This window comes from Ambystoma mexicanum, chromosome 1q (genome assembly GCF_040938575.1).
Source record: "Ambystoma mexicanum isolate Mex_15411 chromosome 1q, UKY_AmexF1_1, whole genome shotgun sequence".
Classification (NCBI taxonomy): domain Eukaryota; kingdom Metazoa; phylum Chordata; class Amphibia; order Caudata; family Ambystomatidae; genus Ambystoma; species Ambystoma mexicanum.
In genome coordinates, this window is record NC_090922.1 from 873,238,626 (window position 1) to 873,264,853 (window position 26,228).

Here is a 26,228-nt window from a genome sequence, read left to right on the forward strand (position 1 = left end):
CAGTGAAAGATTCAGGGCAGGAGGGTGGCAAGGTGAGCAGGTACCTGGGCCCAAAGGACAGAGGGTGGCCAGGTGCATGGTGCCGAGAGAGAAAACAGATCAGCAGGGGAGAAGAGGAGCAAAGGCAGAAGCAAATATGAATGTCTTGAGGTGCTTCCGGAATCAGAGATGGTTCTCCTCAAGTTTCAAGGTGACAGGAAGGCTGTTCCAAAGGCAGGCCCCAACTGTTGACAGAGATCTACCCCTAGCTCATTTCTTTTAAAAAATGACTGACCTGAGAGAGGTAGAAGTAGAGGAGCAAAGGGCTCAAGAGAGGAGTTATTTAGAGAGATAGTTGAAGATAAGTAATCCTTGCATCGACTGGGAGTCAATGAAGGGATTTCAGAGCTTGAGAGATACGATCCTAGAGCTTGAGGCCAAGGACACATCTCACAGTCCTGCTCTGGATTAGTTGTAAGGGGTGGAGAGAGGATGCAGGTAGATTTAAAAAGAGGGTGTTACAGTAGTCCAACCTAGAGAGAACCAGAGCTTGGGTGACAGTGAGCTTCCGAGTGAAGGAGAGGAAAGGCAGAGTACCTCTGAGGAGGTGCAGTAAGAAGTTTGACTTTTTAGAGACATCAGAGATGTGTGTGGAGAAGGAAAGTGTGGAGTCAAAGATGACACCGAGGTTCCTAGCCTCGCAGGTAGGGGTAGGAGGAGGGCCAAGGGAGGCCAGTCAGAGAGTGAGGGGAAAGAATGGAGAAGGTGTACCAATGAGGAGGATCTCAGTCTTGTTGACATTTAGACAAATATTGTTGGCGGAACACCAATTCTGAATGGCAATTAGGCAATCATAGATGAGGGAAAGAGAGGAGGTGGCTGAAGGAAGCCAGAAAATGAGTTGGGTGTCATCAGCATAGCACTGTGAATTTGAGCAGAACATGGAAATGCAGTAGGTGAGAGTTGTCAGGTATTGGTTGAAGAGCCCGTGCGAGAGGTTAGACCCCTGGGGAACACCAAAGGTAGAGAGGCAGATAGAAGATAGGAAGGACTCAAGTTGTACCTGGGAGGGTCAGTCAGAGAGGAAAGAGGTCAGCCAGGCCAGAGCCTGTTTGGTGATATCCAGGTTTTTCTTGGAGACGATTGAGCAGGATGGTATGTTTGACCGTGTCGAAAGCAGAGGAAAGATTGAGTAGGATGAGGACAGATGGAATGTTAGAGTCAAGGTTTGAGAGCATATCTTTACGCAGGTGCAGGAGAGCAGTTTCTGTGCTTCTGGCAGCTCTGAAGCCAGACTGGTGGACATGGAGAGAACCAACAGAATCGGAATGAAGGATAAGCTGAGAGATGGCCAGCTTCCCAGGAGTTTACCTAAAAAGGGAGTAATGAAAATTGGGCGATAGTTATCGGGACAAAAAGGATCAGCTGTGGGTTTCTTGAGGAGAGGATGCACAAGGGAGTGCTTCAGAGGGGAGGGGAAAGATCCAAAGGCACAGGAGAGGTTGCAGAAATCAGCAAGGGGTGGAATGAGGGTATCAATGTGGTCCTTTATGGTTTTAGAGGAACACTAATGGACCTGTTTTGAGGAGGCTTTCATAGATCGGACTTGTCTAGTGACCTCATCAGGGGAGAAAAGAGGAAAGGAGGAGAAAGAGGGTGGGGGGTAACTGAAGGAGGGTCAGCAAGCACAGACAGAGAGGGGAGAGGAAGGGGAGCAGAGGAGAGGGAGGACAAGATGTCCTGGGTTTTAAGGATTAAGTGAGAGGCAAGGGCATTGCAAAGGGCTTGGGAGGTGAGAGGAGTCGTGGAGACTGCATCTGGGTTGGCCAGCTCCTTACAGATTTGTTTGGCCGAGTTGTTAGATGCCGCACAGAAACTGGCTTGAATGTGGGCTCTCTTCTTGGTGCGGGCAGAGCATCGGTATTGCCTTTGGAGCAGGCAGCAGGCAAGTTTGTGAGAGGATGAACAAGAAGCCCTCCATTTCCACTCATACACCTTACACTTACGTTTAAGCGTAGCTAGGTCACATTCATACCAAGAGTTGCACTTGGCTTTGGACTTCAAACGGATCCTCATGACAGGGGCACGAGTATCAAGAGTAGCAGAAATACAGGAGTAGAGCAGGGAAGGTGGCAGCGAAAGTCTAGACTGACACACGCTTCCTCTGCCGGATGTCCGAGAAGGTAGGTGGCAATCTTGGGGTAGGCTTGGCTTGAGGGGAGGAGATGGAGCGATGAGAGGAGAGAAGGCAGTGATCACTCCAGGAGAGAGGAGGGGTGAGGGGAATAGAGAGGGGGAGACCAGAGGAGATGAAGACATCAAGTGTGTGACCAGCAGAGTTAGTTGGAGAGAGAGGGAGAGTGAATCACAGAGGTCGCGAAAGAGCGCAGATGAGGAACAGGGAGAATCAAGATGGATGTTGAGGAGGAGTTGATTGGTTGAGGCCAGGAGGGAGTAGGAGAGGTCTGCCCACTTAGAGACAAACAAGGTGATTTGACCAGGGATCCGGTAGAGAGTAGCAACAGTAAGAGAGTGGAGTGGATAGGAGAGAGAGCCTGCAGACAAGGTATTCGAAAGAGGAGTGAGTATGAGTGGGTATGATAGAGGCAGGAATCCACTTAGGGAAGATCAGGGCTACACCCCCTCTGGGCCGGGAGGATCTGGGGTGGAGAGGATCTTGTAGCCATCAGGTGTCAAAGCTCGTCACAGAGCTGGCCGTGAACCATGTCTCGGTAAGACCGAGAACATCAAGCTCAAGTTCTTCTAGGAGGTGGCAGATGTCAGAGTGGTGTTTGACAGCAGAGAGAGAGTTGAGAGTGGCAAGATGAAGAAGGTTGCCAGAATTAAAGACCTTCTGGGGAGGGGTATGAAACAGAGGTATGCCCTGCAGAGGTGTGGAGGGAGCTTGAGGTGGGGCAGAGGAGGAAGGAAAAGAGGGCAAGGTAGCCAAGGGAGTATAGTAGGGGACAGCTGGAGATGAAAGGAAGTTGATGAGGTGAGGGAACTGCCTATCAAAGAGGAGGAGATTGGCCTGAGGGCCTTACACCATGACAGTGCCATTTAGGTAGACATCAATGATGACTCTGGAGGAGTTGAACGAAACCATGAGGACTTCCCAGCAGGTGCCACCATTAATGGAAGAAGATGAGACAGGACCGAGCTCCGAGATCATATTAGGGGTCCAGAGATCTGGCGAAGCAACAACAAAGAAGATGTCAGTTAGGGTTTATCTGGCAGAGGCGCTGGAATAGTTATCCGCAATAGGGATACCTGGGATTGGAGGACAAGTTATCCTTTTAAAATGTCTTCTTAACAGACTTAATGAGAAGGGAAAGATAGTTGATAGAGAAGCAGTTGGAGTAGATAGGGCAGGTAAAGAGAAGAGGCAGTGGGAGAAAAATGCAAGTACAGCGGCATGGAACAGTAACTGGGCTAGCAGGTTACAATTGAGGGCTAAAGTTAAATGAAAAACACACCCAAACTTGACTTTCAAAAACAACCCCAAATTTCACTTTCAAAGTTAAAACAATAACACACCCACATTTGACTTTCAAAAACAGACCCACATTTTTAACTTTTAGAGGCAAATGTTAAGGCAACAAAGTTAAAATAAATGAGGTATGAGTTAGAGGTGAGTGCTGAAACAAGAGCATTAGAGAGCTTAACAGAGAGACCATAGGAATTTTAAATCTTTTTAAATGATTTTGTTTTTGATCTTCGTTTAAATCAATAGTATCAGATACAGGAGATGTTAAGTAAGTGTTATATGAATATGAGGTATAAATAGTATTCTGCAGAGATTGTTTTGCAGGAAGGGGTTTTGGGATTTTATAATGAGAGGGACTTTTAAAATGACAACAAGCCATTAAGAATTCTGGAATTAGGAGGTCTTCATCTCTGGAAAGCGAAGAATACCTTGTCTTTCCCTATGGGGTCATCACATCTCCCTGACAGCCACCCTCCCAGGGTCAGGATCAGGTATCGGCTGCAATCCAATGGCCTACTGGGAGGAGATCTTTGGCTAAGGATCAGCAATGACTCCTCAGGATTCATCACATCTCCCTCGCCCTTGTCTCCAGCCTGCTCCATTCTTCCTGCGTTGACACATAGAATGTCAATTCCCATCTGCAAGCACTTCCAGTTTTGTGGGAAAGAACATAATGGGGGTCATTCCGAGTAGGGCGTGAAGGGATACCGGGCACCGTTAAGGACATCGGTGCTGGTAAACCCTTTGCGCTCTACTACGAGGTCCCTTTGCGGCCCCGTCCTTAATGCTGCTTTTACCAGGTGTTATGGACGGGATCCGCAAAGCAACTTCAGAGCTAATAGCGGTACCGTAATTTACAGTACCGTTAGTAGCACCCTCCCCATTCCCATTGAGCCCTATGGTGGCTCAAATGGGAATGGGGATTGACATTTTCAATGGGGACTTACCGGTCCCGCAAAGGTCAGACTAGACCGGTAAGTCCTCATTGAACGAGGGCGGACACGGTACCGCTAATAGCGCCATGACTAGCACCAACCTCGGAATGAGGGTCAATGTATCCTACATTTTCTTTGCGTAGACAATGGCATACAAAGTCAAATAATCTTCTCTGTTTTTTTACTTCCTGTGTAAAATCTAGAATTCTGACATTGTCCACTTCGAAGTGGCCAACTCTCCGGGACTCCTGCAGAATGGAATCTCTGTCCCGGAAGTTTAACACTTTGGCCACAATCACCCTCGGTTGTCTCACCAGCGATGTGGCTATTCCTGGCTCTGTGTGCCCTTCCACTGTAAATAATTTTGACAGACTTCTTAGGCCTAGTGTCTCTAGGATGATCTTTTCAACTCCACACTTGCTTCTTCCTCTCCTTCCAGTACTCCGGTCAGACGTATCTTGCACCTGCAGAACAACCCTCTGTGTCCTCTGTCTTTGATTGAAAGGTTGTTGTTGCCTTCACAAGGCCCTTTACTTGATTTTTCAGCAATGTCAGCTCGTCCTCTATTGTGCTCACTCTCTGTTCCACCTCAGTTACTCTTTTTCAGTCCTTCCGCAGGTCAGTTTGTACTAAGGAGACATCCACCCCCACTTTTTGGATTTTACCTTCCAGTGAGGGCCTGGATTCCTATGGACTCCAATTCCCATAAAGCCCCAAGTACTGGGACGAGGAAGCAGAAGAAGGAGTCCACGGGGACTGAAGAAAGCGCCAAGCTAAGTATGCAGTCTAGTTGTTACAATGGAAATTAGCTGCACAGGACAGTTAAACATGGTGAACACCTTCAAATGAAAAGTGGAGAAGAGAGATGCAGAGCGGACAAAGTGGAAGCAGAACCGAAGGCAGAAGCAGACGCACAGAAGCAGACCGTGCAGAGAGAGGCAGGCGCTTTCAAGCAACTGCTTGTGAGCGTAAACTTATCAGAGAGGCATGAGACCTGGAGAAGCACAGCAGATGCCTTAGAAGGACTGCTGAAAGGCCGGCAGCAGCAGCGAGGCTGTTTGGAACACAGTCTTGCTGAACAGCAACCGTTCTGCCAGCAAATTAATGTGTAGTTGTCGGGAGAACTGAATGAGGGTCTACAAAGCAGGAGAAGCCTTTCTAGAGTGACAACTTTGCTGAATTAACATGCCACAATTCAGAAAAGCCATCATGTGGGATATATTGACCCACTCAATGGCATTGCCCTACCTCAGTAAGCTGCTTGTGTGCAAAAAACAGCAACCTGGCCTCGCTGGCTCCTGTGTGCACCAGGACCTCAAAACTGCGTTTTGGCAGCAACAAAAAGATGCTGCACCATCCTGCCAAGCCCTCTTCAGGCAAGATGGAACAAGAGGACACTCTGAAAAAGTATACCACTGTGTTCTGAAACATAGAAATGGAATCGAGTGAAAAGGCAGCACTGCTTTGAGGCAAAAGCCAAAATATCCATTGAAAAGAAACCCTTTTTCATCTTTAAAATGCTGCTCTGACACGATTTCCATCTGTTCTTCCTCCAACCACTGTATTAATAAGGCCCTGCCATGCCCATGCATGCCCCCACTGTCCCTCAGCAAAACCAAGCCTTAATCCAGAATGACAGGCTGTGCCAGCCAAAACCTGAAAACCAACAAAAGCTGTACTGCATCAAACACGGAAAAGCGCTTAACTTTGGCTAAAAAGCATAAAATCACTGTTTGAAAAGGAATCAGAGCTGAAGGTACACATGTCAATTTTATGGAGACATTTGCTTTGTCCAGACTTTTGTGTAAACCATATTGGAAAGACAGATGCCAAACTTAATTTAAAGGAAGAAATGCTAGCAGTTTTCAACACGTGTAAAAAGGTGCTTTGCTGACTGAAGAAAAAGAAATGGCCTATTTAAAAAGTAACTGTTGAAAGAAAGCCTGCCATTACCCTGCAATGCGAAGGGGTTTGTGGCTAGTGATAAAACACACATAAGCTATTTTTATTCCACAGGTTTGTTTTAATGTAAGACTCAAAATAAGAAAATAAAGATTAAGACACATGGGCTGAGTTTGCAAGCTCCAGATAAAAACCCAGTTATTCAAGTGCCAGCCCTGAAACTCCCCCCTAGGGAGGGAGGCACACCATAAACTTCCAGGACACGTCCATGATAATTGCCAGCTTGAAAAACATTGAATGGGCCAGGACAAAGAAAGTTCACATGCACATCAGACATTCTTCTGTGCTCCAGGCTGGGACAATGGAAGTCCTGCGATACTAACCTGTGAAGTGTAAAGGGGCAATAAAAACTTCATTTAAGCTGAGAAACCCCCAACATGCTGAAGGAAGTGACAATTGGCAGCAGTTCAAGTTAAAGAAAAAAAATTGACCCAGGAACAAAGAGACTGCCATTTGCTTGTAAATACTATTTCAGAAATAAACTTTAAAGACCTTTATCTCTGTAGCAGGACTTTGGAAAACTGTAAATATTCACTGTTTGGAAGTAATTTCATGGCCTTTCTTTTAAGACGTCATAGCTTTCATTGCTGCATAGGGAACCGAAGTTCCAAAATATGACAGATTACCAGAAAAATAGAGATGTTCCAACTGTACATTTTTATACTTAAATACTCTATGATCAACAACCCCACATATGTATCAAGTTATGGAATTTTAGGCTGATTTTTTCATGCTTAAAATGATCAAAAAGTAGTAACTATCCAAAATAATGTCTCACAGATTGCAGGATTGGACGGCTGTCCTTTACATAAAATATGTGACCTGATTATGCAATTTATTAAGGTGCCACCAATGTACAAAAGTGTAAATAGTGATATGACAGATTTTTGGCAAAAAGGTCTGTGGGAAGTCTTTTTCCATCATAAAATACAACCTCATAAACTGGTTACAAACCAGGGTAGGCAGCCAACATTGATTGTCCAATGCAGTTGTTTCAAGGCGTGCTTAGCTAAGCCGGCCCAGAAATATAGTCAAAGATGTCACTGTGCTATGTATAAAGGGTCCCTGACTCCAGACACAGACCCTTCCTGATTTTCTGCGCTGTGTTGCTGTACCCGTCATCTTCCAGATCCAGACTCCACTTACAAGGCCCAAACATTGCTGATCCTGCTCCAGGGTCCACTGCAAAAAAAGAAAAAAAAAACAAGCATTGCTGGTCCCATCCTCAGTAAGGCCTAAAATTTAAAAACCACAAAAATTCCCAAATCAACAAAGGGTAAAGCTGTGGTGTTTTTGGGAAGCATCCTGGTCCCACTCACTGCATGCTGCTGCCACTCACTGCTGGCTGCAATCCTGCCATCCAGCTAACCTGTGCCATCCGGTAACCAGAACTATCCTTTGGTATCCAGTCCCTGCCCAGCTGATCCTGTCCTGCTGATTTTATCCGACTGTCCTTTATTGGACCAGATCCGTGTTGTGATCAGAACGCTGACTGTCCCAAAATCCTAACTAAAGTGGACTGTGAGTATCAATAGTAATCCATAGAAATCCATAGTACATCGAAATCCATAGCTTATTTGTCTTTGTTCTCATCCCATCTCTAAGCTATCCTGTTCTGACACCGATATCTTGTTAAAATCGTCAGCATTCTTGCAGCCCTGCCTTGATTTCTAGTGTTAGCACCTTCTCTTTAGTAATTTTGTCTTGTGACATCTTAAACTATTAATCCTATTTCGAGTGATCGGACTGGTTCCGCCAGGGCGTGTGCTGGGGACCTAGGGCTGAAATCGTGAATCAACCCTGGAGCTTACTGTTTCCATCTTTGATGGCCTAGCCTGAATGCTATTGTGTCGAGTAAAACTGTTCTTGTCAAAACGGATTTCCTTTCCTTTTTCAGTGCCAATTCTTTCCAAAAACGCATCTTTCTAGATCTTGCATAACTCATTCAATTTACCTGCTAGAGACTTCATTTCACTTCCATATTGTACCTATGAGCTATAACTACACCCCAACACAAGAACCAGATTGCGATTTACAATATTTCACCATTTTTATTAAAAACCGTTTGGGTTATTTCAGGCGGGAATTGCAAAGTTTGCAAGTTTCCAACTTGTCATTTGCTGCAATCTCTTTTAAATCTTTCACTCATTTCCTGAACTGTGTCTTCTTGCTGATCGATTGCTTGTGATTGTTTGTACCTTTGCATAGTTGCTTTAGTGAAGAACTGTATTTCTTTCAAGGTTTTTGCACACATTTATTATTGTATTCATCCATTTCCGAGTGTCATTTTTAGCATTGCCAGGGTTAAAAATCAGTTTTTCTCTTTTGTTTGGGGAGGGAAGGTCAGATTTCAATTCTGCTTCTTGTTTGTCATTCCTGATTATCTGCTGATTCTGTTTATTCAGAATGATTAGAACTGATTATTTTTTGGTTCAGGGAACATTGCTGAGGGAAATTCTAACTCAAGTGCTATCTTACCTAAAATCAAAAAGTGCTCCTATTCTTTGGTGTTTTGTAGATGTGTCAATAGAAGGTTAAACTAGTGCATTGCTTACATTCCTATTGTTCTTATCACCCCATTGGTGATTGCTGCCCCATATTAAAAAGTGCATGATTACTTTTAATTTTCAAACAAATAAATAAATATTGTACATTACCAACCAGCCTGGTACATGGTCCATTGTGACCCTGAGTATTTGAAACGGAGTGTGATATGAGTGGTGGACCATCTCATTATTGAATCTAATATAAAAAACATAAGCATTTCAGTTGTGCGCTGTATACTAGACCGAGACTAAGGTGTGTGTCGCCTGATTGCAATCCTTAACAAATTTGGGTGCTCGTGCCGGGGATTGATTTGGTTACCACCCGTGACAGTTTAACACAGCAGACTAACCAGCAAGGTAGTAATACTTTGTGTGGTGTGGATACTGGTTTATACTGTACAAGCGCCTCCCAAAAACAAATATTCTAAGTACCAGGCCGTCCATAAAAGTAAAATTAAATCAACCCCTAAATAATTAATAAATAAAGAACATTTCCAAAATGGCTGTTCCAGTAGAGATCAATATGGCTAGGGAGCACCTGCTCCACAAGCTATTTGTCAGAGGTGAGTGGCCAGAACAGGATGAGAAATTCTGGCTACAAGAAATAACCTAACAGTTCACCGCCATGGACCTGGATACATGGCAGGACGGTGGCATATTACACCAATCTCTGAGCGAGCTACATATGACCCCAAAAATTAAAGAGGAGCAAAGCAAAATTGCTAGAATCACGGCCTACCTGTATCTCCACATGGGATTGATGTGGGAAAAGCGGGAGCAAAATGAAATTCTAATGCAGAATCCATCTGAACTGTTAAATAAAATCGAGATTGATTTAAGTTTAGCGGAACAAACATTACAAAAGAGCCAAGAGTTGGAGGTAGAATTTGCCAACTACATCATAAAATTAAAAGAGGATTTGGCTCGGCAACAGCAAAATAATGAAGACCAAGAGGCACAACTAGAAGCAGCAAAAATGGAGTGTCAGGAAAAGGTTGACTCACTAGAAGAGAGTCAACAGAAGCTGACTCAGCAATTAACCTATAACAGGGTCAGCGCAGAGCAGATAGTTACTTTACAAAATCAGATAGATAAAGTGAAAGAGGAAAATAATAAGTTCATTTTGGGAGACCTCCACTCTCAAACAGAATTTGATGGAGAGCGCCAGAAATTCAATATCATCAGGCAACAAAGGGATGACCTGGCTGAACATAGAGGCACCCTAAGTAAAGAGAAAGATGCCCTAGGCCAGGAAATAAGCAAGTTAAAAACCGAGTTACAGGGGAGTGAATTAGCCGTCCAGGAGCTAAATGAACTGAAAACAGGGTATGGGAAGCTACTGGAGCATGCCAGATGGGTAGAAGGTGCTTTGGAAGAGAACACCCAGACCAAAGATGCTAAAACTCAGGAGGTGAGTCTCCTGCAGCAGAAAATATCTCATTTTTCCCAGACCATACAGGAAGGGCAGAGAGACAATGGGCCTCATTACGAGATTGGTGGTAGTCATGGCACTATTTGCGCCATGACTGCCACCAATAACGTGTCCGGCACCGGTCTTGTTCAATGGGGCCTTACCGGTGTAGTCCAACCTTTGCGGCACCGGTAAGTCCCCATTGAAAAAGCCATTCCCCATTCCCATTTTAGCCCCCATAGGGCTCAATGGGAATGGGGAAGGCGCTAATAACGGTACCGCAAATTGCGGTACCGTTATTGGCTCTGAATTCCCTTAACGGGTCGCATCCATAACACCTGGTCAGACCAGGCGTTAAAGGAGGGACCCGTTAAGGGAACTCGTAGTAGGGCGGTAAGGGATTACCGGCACCGGTCTCCTTACCGGTGCCCGGTATCCCTTATCGCCCTACTCGTAATGAGGCCCAATGAGTCTCTCTGTGAAAAGAATGACAGGCTCAAAAAACTAGTGGAAGTACAAGAAGGAGTCATAGAGACCAGTAAAACCTTAATAGCTAAACAAAAAGCTCAGATCTTTGCTTCTCATCTAGAAGCAGGGGCTGAAAAGGTGAAACTAAAAAGGTGGGAGAAAGTGGGTGCTAGATTTAATCTTAACTAGAGGGACCCCGAATAGGTAGAGGGGGAGAGGGTAACCCCTGATCATAGTATAAGGACCTCTATGCTAAGGGACTCCAACCCATTTAATACTGTGAACACTGCCAGCTTCATTTCTACCGGATCACATGAGCCAGAAACCATGAGGACGGCAGAATTCAATAGACCAACCATGATGGAACTGACAAGTCAGCGCCCCACAGAAAGTGATGGAAGGTCATCCATGTATAGGTACAAAGCATTAAAGCAGATGTCTCGGACAGGGAAGTATCCTATGAGGGGAGGGTCAGGGAATTACATTCACTGAAATATTACTTTCCAAGGGACCAGTTGGTCCACTTTAATGAAAAACCAGATGAAATGGGGCCCAAAAAGAATATCCTGAAGACCTCTACCCAATTAGGGCATTGGGGGGAATACTCTGCAAACCATGGGAATAAGGAGGATTCAGGAGACTACTCTCCTGTGCCTCACAGGAGTGGAGAAACTAGGCCCCACAATTCTGCGAGCCCCTCTCAAGCTCACAGAATCAGGGAGAGCCTAGATGATCATGAAGGGACCTCAACTAGTAGCGCCTCGGAGTCTGAGAGTGAGTGGACTTGGGTGACTAAGCCAAGGAAGGCAAACAAACTCAAGCGAGTTATGACCAAAGACCCCATTAGGCAGATTAAGGCCCTTAGGAGTGTCATAACCCCCTACCATAGGAATGTGAAATATTCTGTTTGGGAACACCTGGAGCTTTATGAGCAGATGATGGACACTTTTCATATGAAAGACAACCAAAACTGTATAGAGTATGTAAAATTGACATTTTACCCTGAATACTCCAGTTTCTTTGCTGGACTGGGGGACCAGAACCATTCAAGATGGTCCACCTATTGGGCGGCCACCTTGAAACACTGTTCCGCCCACAGGAGCCCCAAGGAGGCTCGCAAAGCGGCCTACAATCTGCAATGCGGGGAAGATCAGGCCCCACAAGAGTTTGTGTAGGAGCTCAAACGTGCCTTTGCACAGACAACTAAGAGGGTGCACTCAGATAGCAGGGAGTTTGTAACCACCTTCTTTCATGCCCTCCCCAAGTATATCATGACCCAGCTGGTGAGGGACTTCCACGAGAAAAGAACTCTGGACTGGGTCACAGAGCAGCGACCCGCATTTATGAGATCCCAAAACCTGCAGAAAATAAAAATCTGAATAAAAACCCTAAACCAGCCAACACCCCTGCTGCTGCTAAGGTGGCAGAGGGGAAGGTTGCCCCCATTTTAGACCTAGAGATGGGGGAGCCTAAAAACAAACCTGCACAAAGTCAGCAGAATCAATGACCAAGAAGGCCTTCTGGCCAGTCACAAACAGGCGGCAGTTAGGGAGGTAATCCCACTAATGGGACCCCTAACTCCCCTGATTATATCAGCCCTGATACAAGAGCAACAGACCAATCCTTGGGTATGTATGGACTCCCCCAGCCCAGGGGGGGGATCCAACCAGGTAAGTGATGCCCCGGGAAACTTCCCTCCTAACTTCCATCAGGAGGGGAGGAATTCCCCAAATGCTGGGTTAAGCTTCTTTCCCTGATACCCACAAAATGAAAACCTGCAGGACAACCCTCCTTTCATTCGCCGCTTTCAGGAACCCAGACAACCCAATCTGGGATAACGTAGGCCAAGGGTGGAGGGTTACCAAAAGTTTCCATATCCAGGGTTGACCAGAGACCCCCGTACCAGCCGGAACGGGTATCCCAACTGGAGCGCCAGGTCCAAAACCTATCACAGGATCTGGGTTGCATGTTGAGGGCTCAATGGAATCCTCAGACAAACATAGCGGCTCAGAATCCCACAAACCAAGGATCTGGCCTCCCAGAACAATGACGGGCGAGAACCCTGACAACTCACCAGTTCCAGAGGAGGAGGCACGTGGGGAAGGGGGTTGTAAAGGCCTAGAGGAAGCTTCCTTCCTCACGTGTGAAAATCCCCTGGACAACCAGGAACCAGAACCAAATTCTCCTGCCTCCGAAAACCAGCCACCCAAGGAACAGAGGGTGAGAAGGAGAAATAAAGATCTCAAAAAGACCCAGTTTGTGGAGGAGGTGAGTGTCCTCCAATTTGAAGGGGAAGAATCCTTAGAGGATCCTGAGAAAAAGATCTTATCCTTCAGGGATGGGGGGACTCCTCCCAAAGAAAAATGGGTCCCAGGAGATCTAGATGAAGACTGGGTAGGTGTAGGGACTGACTCTGAATCACCCATCCTAGAACCCCAGAATGAGCATTAAGAGGACATAATATTAAAAGAGGATTCCCAAATTCCCCAAAGCAATTATGGTGAAAGTCTCCAAAAAAGGTTGGGGGGCAGCTCAGAATCAGAAGAAGAGGAGCCCGAAACTCCTTGAATCTCTGAGTGCAACATTTTTCTTTCAGATTCCCAAACTCCAACACTGATATGTGCCCAAACTACCCCTGTGACGGAGTCCAAAATAAGGAAATTGACCACCCAACTTGCCCAAAATGCACATTATCTTTGCCCCCGGCAGGAGGCGGGTAGATGTTATGCCCTGTTCCAGGAACAGGGTCAATGTACATTTTCAGCACTGGTGGACACTGGATCCCAAGCCACTCTTCTGTCAAAAAAGACCTTTGATCATATAAATTTGGGATGGGGGGAGAGATACCAGATCCCTCTCAACCCTCTTCCTGGACAACTCCAGAACTTCAATGGGAATGAAATTCCTTTCGAGGGGACTGCGGATTTGGATATAAAAATTGGGCGGCATAAGGTGAAACACCCTGTCATAGTCATGACTCCAGAGGGCATACCCTGTCTACTAGGGATTGACATCTTCGAAGGTTGTCCCCCTTAATAGACTGTGTGAACAAGGTCCTCTGGACTCAGACTAGCAGGCCAATGATATTGAAACAGAGTGTCAACCATGTTAGTTTAAATGGTACATGCTACATGGTTGAAAAAAAACTTGATCATATTGAGTTTCATTTCCAGAATAACCAAATACTTGACGTGACAGTGTTTGCTGTAGGACAACAAACTGGTGATGGGAACTCCTCTCCATTCCTGAAAATCAACCTTCCTTCCAGTTTCAAGTGGCATTCCACACTAGAAGGAAATACTTTGAAATTCTATACTGGTTTACAATCTGAATATCCCAATTCCATAGTCAAAAATGATGAGAAACCAGCTCAAAGGTTGGCTGATATTCAGAAACCAGAGAACAGTTATTCATCCCTATTCAGTTAAATGAGGGGAAGGAATCTGTTCTCGCCAGAGTGTGTGTGAACAATGGTAAGAGCTTCATCAGCGAAGCCATGTTCGAAAAGCTCCCAAAAGATCCAGCCATTCCTACTTTTAAATTGATCAATAAGTGGAAAATGGGCCTGGAAACTCCCAATTCCAAACATCTCCTGCCTAGTAGATGTATGCTCAAAATCTCTATCGGACACAAACACATAGTATATAATTGTTGGCACGTGCGAAATGTCCATGTTGCATTATACTTAGGCAATGACATTCTCGTTCAGTTTGCCATTAATTTGGACCTGATCAACTACAAAGCCTGGTCCCCACTATGGGGAAATCCCATGGACTTTGATGATTCAGAAAAAGCATTTCGGGCAGCCCAATTGCTGCCGTATGCAGTTGAAGTTCAAATTGGAAAGGAGGTCACCATCCCAGGATGGACACAACTATTCCCACTTGAATTAAAAATTAAAAGAGCACAGAAATTGCAAAATCCTGACGCATATGTACACCTCAATGCCCATCTCCAACAGCAGGGGTTGGGGCTACACCCAACACCATTAGTCAATGTAGAACACAAAACCATTCCAATATTGAGGGATAACAGCAACCTTAGGAGTATCACTCTGGGCGCAGGCACCATTATTGGAATGGCGGTTGACGACTGACATGTTTCCATGGATCTAGGTAATGAACTGATAGGACCAATCCCCAATGACTGTTTTGACAGTGAAAGTGACAATGACTTACCACCAGACAGGATCTTCACCCGGCAAGGGGGGAATTTCCTGGTATACTCTTCCTGCGCTTACGCCGTGGAAGAAGTGATCTGTGACATCAGACAGGATGAGGTGATCTTCCAGGGCCCCAATGACAGCCTCACCTACCTGAAACCCTCTGTCCAGGTCAATACTCTCACCACGGACCTCTCCACCCAGTTGGAGGAGGCTGCTGAGATAGAAAAACCAGAAGTCTTTCCAGGCTTCAGGCAAATGGTTGAAGAGCGAGTCAATCTAGCGGATCCCTGTGAGACTCTAGAGCAAAAGCAAAAGTTGAAACAAGTTTTCTTAGATTTTCAAGATCTCTTTGCGATGGACTCGTATGACTGTGGTCGCACCGAAATCCATACAACAACAATTCCCACAGACCTTAGAATGTCTCCAGTGTTTGTGAAGAAATACCGCTTGCCTCTCGCATCCATGGAGTCCCTGTCAAAAATAATCAAAAACCTTGAGTCCCGTGGGATAATTCGTCCAGTCCACAGCACCTTTAATAATCCGGTGCTGGGGATCTTAAAACCGAATGGCCAGTGGAGACTCAGTGCCAACCTTAGGGATCTGAATAAATGGGTCCCTACGTTCCGATGGCCTCTCCCCTAAATTGACCAGGGGCTGGGCCAGATCCAGGGGTCAAAAGTATACACTGTCATGACCTGACCAATGGGTACTGCACCATGCCTGTCAGTAGGGAGGACCAATACAAGCTGGCGTTTACCTTCCGGGGGTAGCAGTACACCTCGACCCGGACTCCCTTCGGATACATCAACTCCAGCAACAAATTCAACATCTTCCTGCATAAGGCCATGCCCGACTTGGGTAAAAGGGGTAACCTGGCTTATGTGGATGATGTCCTGATAAAAAGCTCAACTGTGGAGGAACACATAGAGGAAATCTGTCATGTTCTGACACAGTTGAGGGTTGCTGGAGCAAAGCTCTCCTTCCAAAAGGCACAGTGGTGCAGAACCCGTGTCAACTTCTTGGGGCATGAGATAACTCCTGAGGGTCAATGCCCTCAGGAGAAGAAAGTGGAAGCACTCCTAAAACTGAAAGACCCCACAACTCTGCGTAAGCTAAGAAGCCTCCTTGGACTGACTAATTACAGTAGGAAGTTCATTGAGGATTAAGCAGAAATCACAAGACCCCTGATCCATCTGTTGAAGAGGGGTGTCAAGTGGGAGTGGGTTCCAGAACAAGCCGAGGCAGTAAAGCAACTGAAAAGAAGCCTCTCACAAGTGCCTTGTCTAGCTTACCCTGTCAAAAACCAGGAGTTCTTCTTGGAGACAGGGTTCTGGAATACATGCTTGACAGCAGTATTATATCAAAAGCATGACAAGGTCAATAAAGTAATCTCCTATGCAAGCAAGACTTTATCCTCGGAGGATACATTTTTCCTCCTATGGAGGAAAAATTCAATGATTGTGAGAAGGCACTCCAGGCAACGGTGTGGGCATTGAAAAATGACCGCCCGTTCATCCAGGGGGAAAACATCATAATGGAGACTCCCCTCCAGCCGTTGCAATATCTCCAAAGTGACAGAATCCGGGCCAGAAATTAGAGTAATTCCATAATTACTTCCTGGATTCTGTCAATGCAAGGCTTTCCTGTGGATTTCAGATATGGCCCAAACAACAAGAATCCCCACGCGCAAGGTCTGGCTGACTTGCATGATTGTGCCAGAGAAAACTGTCTCGAGGACGAAAGTCTTAAAACCCAGGACACAATGGAGGTGAAGACAAGTGCGAGTGAAGGCCCACAGTTTATGTGGACGGGTTCTCCTACCATGTTGACAACAACGGGGAAAAGAACTGGTGGCCGGTGTTGGGAATGCCTGCATGAATGATGCCCCGCAACCCTCCACTGGGTACAACATCGGTCCCCGCAGTAGTCAAGTGGCAGAGTGGATGGCAGTTCATCAGCCATCCTCACTGCTGTCTGACACCAACTCCACGAACTGGTCATAATCAGCCAATCAGATTATGTCCGGAACGGGTTCGTTGAGCACATGGTTAATTGGAAAACCAGATGCATGCTATGGGCTAATAATAAACTGCTTAAACATGGCAAACTCATCCAAAATATTTATGATCTGGTCACTTCTAGTGGGATGATCATCTATTGGAAGAAGATCAGGGGTCATTCAAGAATAGAGGGGCCAGACAAAACTGGAAACGACCTACCCGATCAGCTGGCCAAAACCGGAGCCATCCAGGGGGATCCCCTCGAGATTGAGTCCCTGTTGGGGGAAATCCAGGTCACTGCTAACACTAGGTCCCAGAAAAATTCTCACAATGAACTCTCAACTGCCCAACGAGTAAGGAAACCCCAGATGCTGATTTAATCACGGCACAAAAAGGGGATACGATTATTGGTAAATTGTATCAACACAATGAGGACGCTGAGAACTTTCCCCTGACGGATACCGATTACATTGGGAAAGAGGACCTCAGAGTGTTGATGAAATGTCCAAAGATGTTCTGAACCCAAGACGGTTTGGTGGTAAGGAGATCCATATCTGGCTGTCACCAGTGGGTGGTCCCTACCTCATTACGAAGCCTGATGCTGAATCATTTCCATGATGCGGCCACAGCTGACCGTCCGGGGTTTCACACTACTTTAGAAATCTTTCTAGAGGTTGCATACTGGCCACACATGGGCAGGTCCTCGACCATTACTTGAAGGGGTGTCTTGTGTGTGCACAATTTCAGCCAATTTCACTCAACACCGAGCTCCCCTCCAGAAGAGGGGGATGACATTGCCTTGGTCAGATTTACAAGTGATTTCATCAGGCCTGTGATTCGCTCCTCTAGGGGGAACACATTAACTGTAACATGCTTGTTTACCAAATGGGTGGAATGTCTCCCGGCCCCAAATTGCAAGGCAGAAACAGCAGCTGCCTTGATGATCTATCACATCTTCTCGCGTTTTGGCCTTCCCCAAAGGATTGAATCAGGCCGGGGTAGTAACTTCACCAGCGAAGTGATGACAAAGATGTGGGAGATACTTGGGGTAAAAAGGAAACTTCACATTGCATACCACCAGTCCTCTAGTGGTGGAGTTGAGAGGCACAATAAAACCAATGTGAGCATTTAAAAAAGAAATTGTGGCAGACTGTGGGCCAAGTAGGGACATCTGATTACCGCTTGTCCTAATGGCCATCAGATCTACACCTTCTTCTGCAACTAAGATGTCTCCATATGAGCTGATGACTGAACGAAGGATGTACTACCTCAGCATCTGCTCTATAGAACACAGGAGCAGACACTGATTAACGCCTCCACAACTCATGAGTATGTTGAGAACCTAAGAAAACACCTTCAACATGCTTTTGCGTACGCTCAGCGGAATCTAGAAAGATTGGCAGAGGGGATGAACACTCAGTATGATCTAAAAACAACCAAAAAGGAATACCAAGTAGGAGACAGGGTTACTTGTACAATTTCCAAAGGAACCAGACCAAAGAGTGCACATTTTTTCCTAGCTGGTGAGGACCTTTTGAAATTGTACACACAATCACACCTGTCACCGACAGTATCCACATCCCCAAAGGTGAATTGACAGAAGAGAAATGGGTCCATATTAATCAGCTAAAGAGTTGTCACCCTAGGCACACTTTGCAACAAATTGAGGAGCCCAGAGAGAATCAAACAGAGGAGACATCGGAAACCTGAGAATAAGGAAAAGAAGAACCAGGAGGGAGCCGATAGGATTCATAAATATGGTTATGTAACAGGGAGTATTTTCTTCATTATCAATTGTTATCATTAAATGCCTGTGTATCCCACTGTTGTCAACCCGATTGGTGGGCAGTTAGTGGGAAATTGTCGTAACCAGTTTGTGTTCTCTTTCATAGATTCGTACTGGTTGCGCTTATCTAAGGACCCAAGAGGGCCTCCCCGGCAACCTGGAAGGGAGAAACCAAAGGTGATCCGGAAGTGTTGCTCCACACTATAAAAGGAAGATCCCAGGGAAAGCAGGGGGTGTCGTTCCACGTTCCATCCAGAGACAACAAGAGGAGCAGGATGCACCGTTCTTTGATGAAAGAAGGAATCATACCTGCCTGATTCTGCCTTGTCCAAAGAAGAAAACCCACTTGCCTGACTCTCCCTCAACTTTGAAGCCCAGGAGAAGTCAAAGGGGGATGTGTGGGATATATTGACCCACTCGACGGTATTGACCCACCTCACTAAGCTGCATTTGCGCAACAAACAGCAACCTGGCTGCGCTGGCTCCTGTGCGCACCAGGATCTCAAAAACGCGTTTTGGCAGCAAAAAAAAGATGGCTGCACCATCCTGCCAAGCCCACTTCAGGCAAGATGGAACAAGGGGACACTCTGAAAAATGATGCCAGTGTTTTCTGAAACATAGAAATGGAATCAAGTGAAAAGGCAGCACTGCTTTGCGGCAAAAGCCAAAATATCCATTGAAAAGAAACCCTTTTCACCTTTAAAAATGCTGCTCTGACACTATTTCCATCTGTTCTTCCTCCAACCACTGTAAATAATAAGGCCCTGCCATGCCCATTTATATCCCAACTGTCCCTCAGCAAAACCAAGCCTTATTCCAGAATGACAGGCTGTGCCAGCCAAAACCTGAAAACCAACAAAAGCTGTACTGCATCAAACACGGAAAAGCACTTGACTTTGGCTAAAACGTGTCAAAATCACTGTTTGAAAAGGAATCAGAGCTGTAGGTACACATGTCAATTTTATGGAGACATTTGCCTTCTCCTGACTGTTGTGTAAACCATATTGGAAAGACAGATGCCAAACCGAATTTAAAGGAAGAAATGCTAGCTGTTTTCAACACATGTAAAAATGTGCTTTGGTGACTGAAGAAAAAGAAATGGCCTATTTAAGGAAAGCCTGCTATTACCTGGCATTGTGAAGGGGTTTGTGGCTGGTGATAATACACACATAGCCTATTTTTATTCCACAGGTTTGTTTAATTCAAGGCTCAAAATAAGAAAATAAAGATTAAGACACATGGGCTGAGTTTGCAAGCTCCAGAAAAAAACGAATTCTTCAAGTGCCAGCCCTGAAACTTCCCCCTAGGTAGGGAGGCACACCATAAACTTCCAGGAAATGTCTGTAATAATTGCCAGCTTGAAGAATGTTGAATGTGCCAGGACAAAGAAAGTGCACACGCTCCTCAGACATTCGTCTGTGCTCCAGGCTGGGACAATGGAAGTCATGGGACACTAACCTGTGAAGTGTGATGGGGCAATACAAACTTCAATTAAGCTGAGAACCCCCACCATGCTAAAGGAAGTGACAGTTGGCAGCAGTCGAAGTTAAAGAAAACAAATTGACCCAGGAACAAAGAGACTGCCATTTGCTTCTAAAGACTATTTCAGAAATAAACTTTAAAGACATTTATCTCTGCAGCAGGACTTTGGAAATATGTAAATATTTCACTGTTTGGAAGTAATTGTATGCCCTTTCTTTTAAGATGTCATAGGTTTCATTGCTGCATAGGGAACAGAAGTTAAACATATGACAGATTAATAGATTAGTCTATATGTCCCAACTGTAAATCTGTATACTTACATACTTTATGATCACCCCACATATGTATCAAGTTATGGAATTTTAGGGCAAACTTTTCATGCTTAAAATGATCAAAAATTAGTAACCATCCAAAATAATGTCTCACAGATTGCAGGATTGGATGGCTGTCCTTTACATAAAATATGCAACCTGATTATGCAATTTATTAAGGTGTCACCATTGTACAAAAGTGTTAAATACTGATATGACAGATTTTTGGCAAAAAGGGCTGTGGGAAGTCGTTTTCCATCATAAAATACAACCTCATAAGCTGGGTACACCCCAGGGGAGGCAATCAACATTGATTGTCCAATCCAGTTGTTTCAAGGCGTGCTTAGCTAAACCGGCCCAGCAATATAGTCAATGATGTCACTATGCTCTATATAAAGGGTCCTTGACTCCAGACACAGACTCTTCCTGATTTCCTGCGCTGCGTTCCTGTACCCGTCATTTTCCAGATCCAGACTCCAACTACAAGGCCAAAACTTTGCTGATCCTGCTCCAGGGTCCATTGCAAAAAAAAAAAAAACAAGCATTGCTGGTCCCATCCCCAGTAAGGCCTCAAATCAGAAAACCACTAAAATTCCCAAATCAACAAAGGGAAAAGCTGTGATGTTTTTGGGAAGCATCCTGATCCCACTCACTGTATGCTGCTACCACTGACTGCTGGCTGTCATCCTGCCATCCAACTAACCTGTGCCATCCGGTGACAAGAACTATCCTTTGGAATCCAAAGGATAGTTCTTGACCAGCTGATCCTGTCCCGCTGATTTTGTCCGGCTGTCCTTTGTTAGACCAGATCCGTGTGGTGACCAGAACGCTGACTGTCTCAAAATCCTAACTAAAGTGGACTGTGAGTATCAATAGTAATCCATAGAAATCCATAGCACATCTAGAACCATAGCCTATCTTGTCTTTGTTCTCATCCCATCTCTAAGCTATCCTGGTCTAACCCCGATATCTTGTTAAAATTGTCAGCATTCTTGCAGCCCTGCCATTGATTTCTAGTGTTAGTGCCCTCTCTTTACTAATTTTGTCTTGTGAAATCTTAAGCTATTAATCCTATTTTGAGTGATTGGACTGGTTCCGCCAGGGCGGGTGCTGGGAAACTAGAGTTGAAATTGCAAATCAACCTTGGAGCTTTCTGTGCCAAAATAAATAGATATCTTACTAACCAGCCTGGTTTATGGTCCATTGTGACCGGGGTATTTGAAAAGAGCTGTGATATGATTGGTGTACCATCTCAATATTGAATCTAATCTAAAAAACATAAGCATTTCAGTAATGTGCTGCATACTAGGCCGAGACTAAAGTGTGTGTCGCCTGATTGAAATCCTTAACAATCAAACACAAGTGAGTATGCCCATAGGTGTTGGGGACACCAGGGTGCGCCGACAGGCATATGAACAATTGAAAACTTCTTTTGAATATCGACCAAGTACATTAGAAGGACAGAATTTACAAAAATCCTCATATAAGAGAAGACAATATGTGGAAAGTTGGAGTACATTTCAACACCACCAGATGAACATTAATGAAGAAGTTCAAAGGCAAAATCTGTATATGAGATGCCCATTTGGGGAACATTGAAACAATTATTGCCACAAGCAAATGAATTCTAGTGAAGAAGGTAACAGGCATAATTTGAACAAGTCTCCATGTATGAAATGTGAATATGGGGTAGTTGGAACAAGTAGCACCTAAAGTGTATGAAATATAAATAAACACTAAAGGAGTACAACTGTGTTATACTGAAAGGGAACATTTTAAGACGTCCTGGTGAAAGAAGCACATCAGGAAGTGAACCTTGGGAGAAAGGATATCTGGCAAGAGATTATACCAGTGGACCTACTACACCCAGAAGGATCCCTAGAAGTAGAATATACCAGGAGACAATCCTTAAGAAAGTGTTGTGTAAAATAGAAATGTATACAATTCTTAAGGAATCATTATTTGGAAAAGACACCTGTTGCTATCCTCAAGAAAGTGTTGTGTGAAAGAGACAGTTCCACTCCTTTTGAGGAATCCTCATTTGAAAAGACTATTTTGCTGCTCTTCAAAAGACTCTTTTTGCCATCCTGAAGAAAGCGTTGTGTGAAAGAGACATTTCTTCTGATTCATTATTAGATTATCATGATTAGGACACTTTTGCTATCCTACCTAAAACAATCCAGGGGAAAGGAACCACCTCCTGGATTCAAGGATTGTTTGTTTAATTTTCATATTTGATTTTGACACATTTTTTGCTAAATCAAAATCAGAGACACTTACCTTACATCTTTAATTGTTCATTTCTAGTGTGAGGTTCAGCTACTTTTTGGACACAAGGACAGTTTGCATACTTGTGATGACAAGACACAGACTGATCTTTAGTTTTAGTTTCCTAGGAAGAGAAACTCACTTTAGGATAGGGACAGCAAGGCCTTTATCCAACACGTGTCTTTTAAAAAAGATGTCTAATGTTAAAAACATTGCAACTTTGTGTCTGCCTCTCATTTCTGACTTCTCACAGAGACTGCTCCAAATGTAGATGGGGGGAAAGTGACATTGTTTCATGACACTGAGACACTGAAGCAATGTAAACCAGTGGTGTTAACCACCTATGAGTACAGTTTAAGACCATGAGTTTGATCTATGGATGTTAAGTAGAGCGCAGGAAGAGTATGTTGGCAGGCTGGCTAGTAAAGCATGGTTTAACTCCCGGACCCGTGGCCCTTCATCCATGAGGCCTTGCACAGGCACTAAGGTTTCACCAGGAAGTAGAGGACACCTTTGTATCCAACACTAGACTATGCAACAGGAGGCGGGCGTTGTCGGGAATAGGAGATGCAGTAAATCTTTGGAAGACGTTACCTCTATCACTAATGGGAAGAGTAGCATTGTGTAAGATGGTGGTTCTCCCTAGTCTGCTGTATTTTTTCACAAATATTCTGTATGTAATTAAAACATTCATTGTAGAATGCTAGATGAAAAGAACTGAGAATTACTGTGGAATGCATGGAGAAGCCAAGCAGCCATGGCGACATTGTGACGAACATACCAAGAATGGGTGCTAAATTTACCTGATTTTGAACTATACTTCATTGCAGCGCAACTGAAGTTAGTGGCAATGTGCGATGATTCTTCGGGAGGGGAAGTCACCACTCTATTGGGCAGCATCCAGAGATTTAGAATGGGAATTAAAATGCTATGGAACCTCACAGGAGCAGAAGGTACATGGTACGGGTGGTTCCTCCAAACCACCCGTACCATGTACTGGTTTGGAGGAAACTGTTTATGAAACTCAAGGTTATGGGGTTATATAGCGTGGATCTGCCAACAGGATTCAAGCAAACTATTTTGGCAGCAATTAAAGGAATAGGACTGGCCTCTCTTATGGAAAAACATTGTGAGGTGCAGGGAGATTTCTTCTTAGAGGGTAAACTGATGATGTCTGAACAATGGAGATTAACATATGGGTAGAGAATGGTCACTTTCTCATATATGCAAAGGTGGTTAAGAGATTAGTAGAACTATCGGAGTGCATGCCAGAAGAGCCAGAGGGAAGCCTGGTGATGCAAACAATGCTGTCAACTAGGGGATGGCAAGGGAAGGAGTTCAAGGCTATATAGTTCCTGCAGGATGAAAGAACAAATGAAGATTTAGGGGGCGATTCATGGATTTTTTTGCATGGTTCAAAGTGACTTTGCACTGCCAACACAAACCCTGATTCATGGAACCATGCAAAGTGTATTTTTGCAGTGCAAAGTCGGTGCAAAGTCATTTTGTACTGCAAAAATGACTATGCAGGGACTTTGCACAGACTTTGCACCGCAAAAATACACTTTACACGGTTCCATGAATCAGGGTTTGTGTCGGCAATTCAAAGTCACTTTTCAGCAGTGCAAAGTCACTTGGAACTGTGCAAATAATTCCATGAATCGAGACCTTGCTAGTTAGAGACAAATGGGAGAAGGATGTAGGGAAAAGAATGGTCCAGGATATGGAAGCAAGTAAAGAAGGTATCACAGGTTTATAGTCATAAAGTCGAATGTCATAATGTCGAAAGTCAAAATGTCTAAAAAATTAAGTCAAAAAAAAAAATGTCAAATTTCTTTTTTAGTTGCTTTTTGTTCGAAATGGGGGGTTCCCCCCAAACTCCCCGTTTTCGTAAATTTTTTGTCCCCTTTTTTTTACCCCCGGAACCCAAAAAAATATAAATAAAAAAATTAAAAATTCAGCATTTTATTTTTGACATGTTTTAGACATTTTTGCAATTCGACATTATTTTTTCGACATTATGACTGCACACCGGTATCACAAAATGCAAGGTTTCAATTGATTAAATTCAACTACTTACACATACTGTACATGACCCCTGCGAAATTGACATCGTTAATCCTTCTATCTGACACAAATGCCCACACCGTGGAGAGGGTTCTGCATGCTTTTGGCACATGGCGTGGGAGAGCCCAATTATAATGAAATATTGGGATGGGGTGATGTCACAAATGAATGCCTTATTACATACTCGTATATATGATTGATGGTATACTCGTATGCCATCAATTTGTCTCTGGGGATTAATCCCGGGGAAGAATAAAGAAAAAAAACCAGAAGAGCATAGCACAGTTTATGATGATTTTAGCTAAACATAGAGTATCTATATCCTGGAAATGCTCAAATGGCCCATCATTACAGCAATTGGTCAAGCAATATAAATATGGGGTTTGGCAGAAGCGGAGAGTTTGAGGAAAACAGGAACCTGGAAGAGGAAGATGGGATGGAGCTAGACTGGGGACAAATACTGAACGAACTGACCTCAACCCCAGATTTAAAACCCCAGTGACTGAGATGGTCCTATGCCATGGGGAAAGAGAATGGGTTCTTCATATGTGAATGGGAGAGGCAACATGAGGTATTAGGTCTCGAAGAGGGATAATAGTCTAGGGAGTAGTTAAGGATGCAGGTATAAAGAACTGCAGGAACTTAAAGACTTGGAATACAGAAGGAGGGGCATTTAGATTGGGGAATGGGGACTACAGATGGTTGTATTCATATGTGTGCTATCACTTTGAATATTGTGACTCTACAAAGGTGACTGGGGAAGATTTGATTGTCTATAACGGTGAAACATGGTATGTTAAAAGTTTGGAAATTAATAAAAAGAAATGTTTAAAAAATAAAGATTTTTACAGTTAGTATCCCGAGGAAATTTCTGAAATAATCTCTGCTTTCTCAAATATAGAATTCCTGCTAGCAACCAGTAACCCCACAATGGGTAGCCACCATTAGGAATGTGTGCAAGTTGCTGGATGATTTTGAAGCCATCAAGTTGGACCTTGTCCAGCTACCATGATGCGTTTAATACAATGATATCGGTTTCATGAAGCTATTATATCCCCTTGTGTTCCACACTCACAAAGATATGTTAGGCACCAGACCTTTGCAAGAGCCTCGTTCCCCTATCGTCTAATCTCTTTAAACCTCTCGGGAGAGAGCAAGGTAACCAAGACCAATCGGTCTGGTCATCCTTCAAGCTACCAACATAGGGGCCTTAAAGTGGAGAGAGAGAATACTGACAGTACTGTTTTTACAAGTAATTCTCAATATTTAATTCATGACCAGAGTCCTACTTTGGCAACTTCCAATGGTGGTATCGTATTCATAACCTGCCATGCTTGTATTTTTCAGAGAATGTCATACCC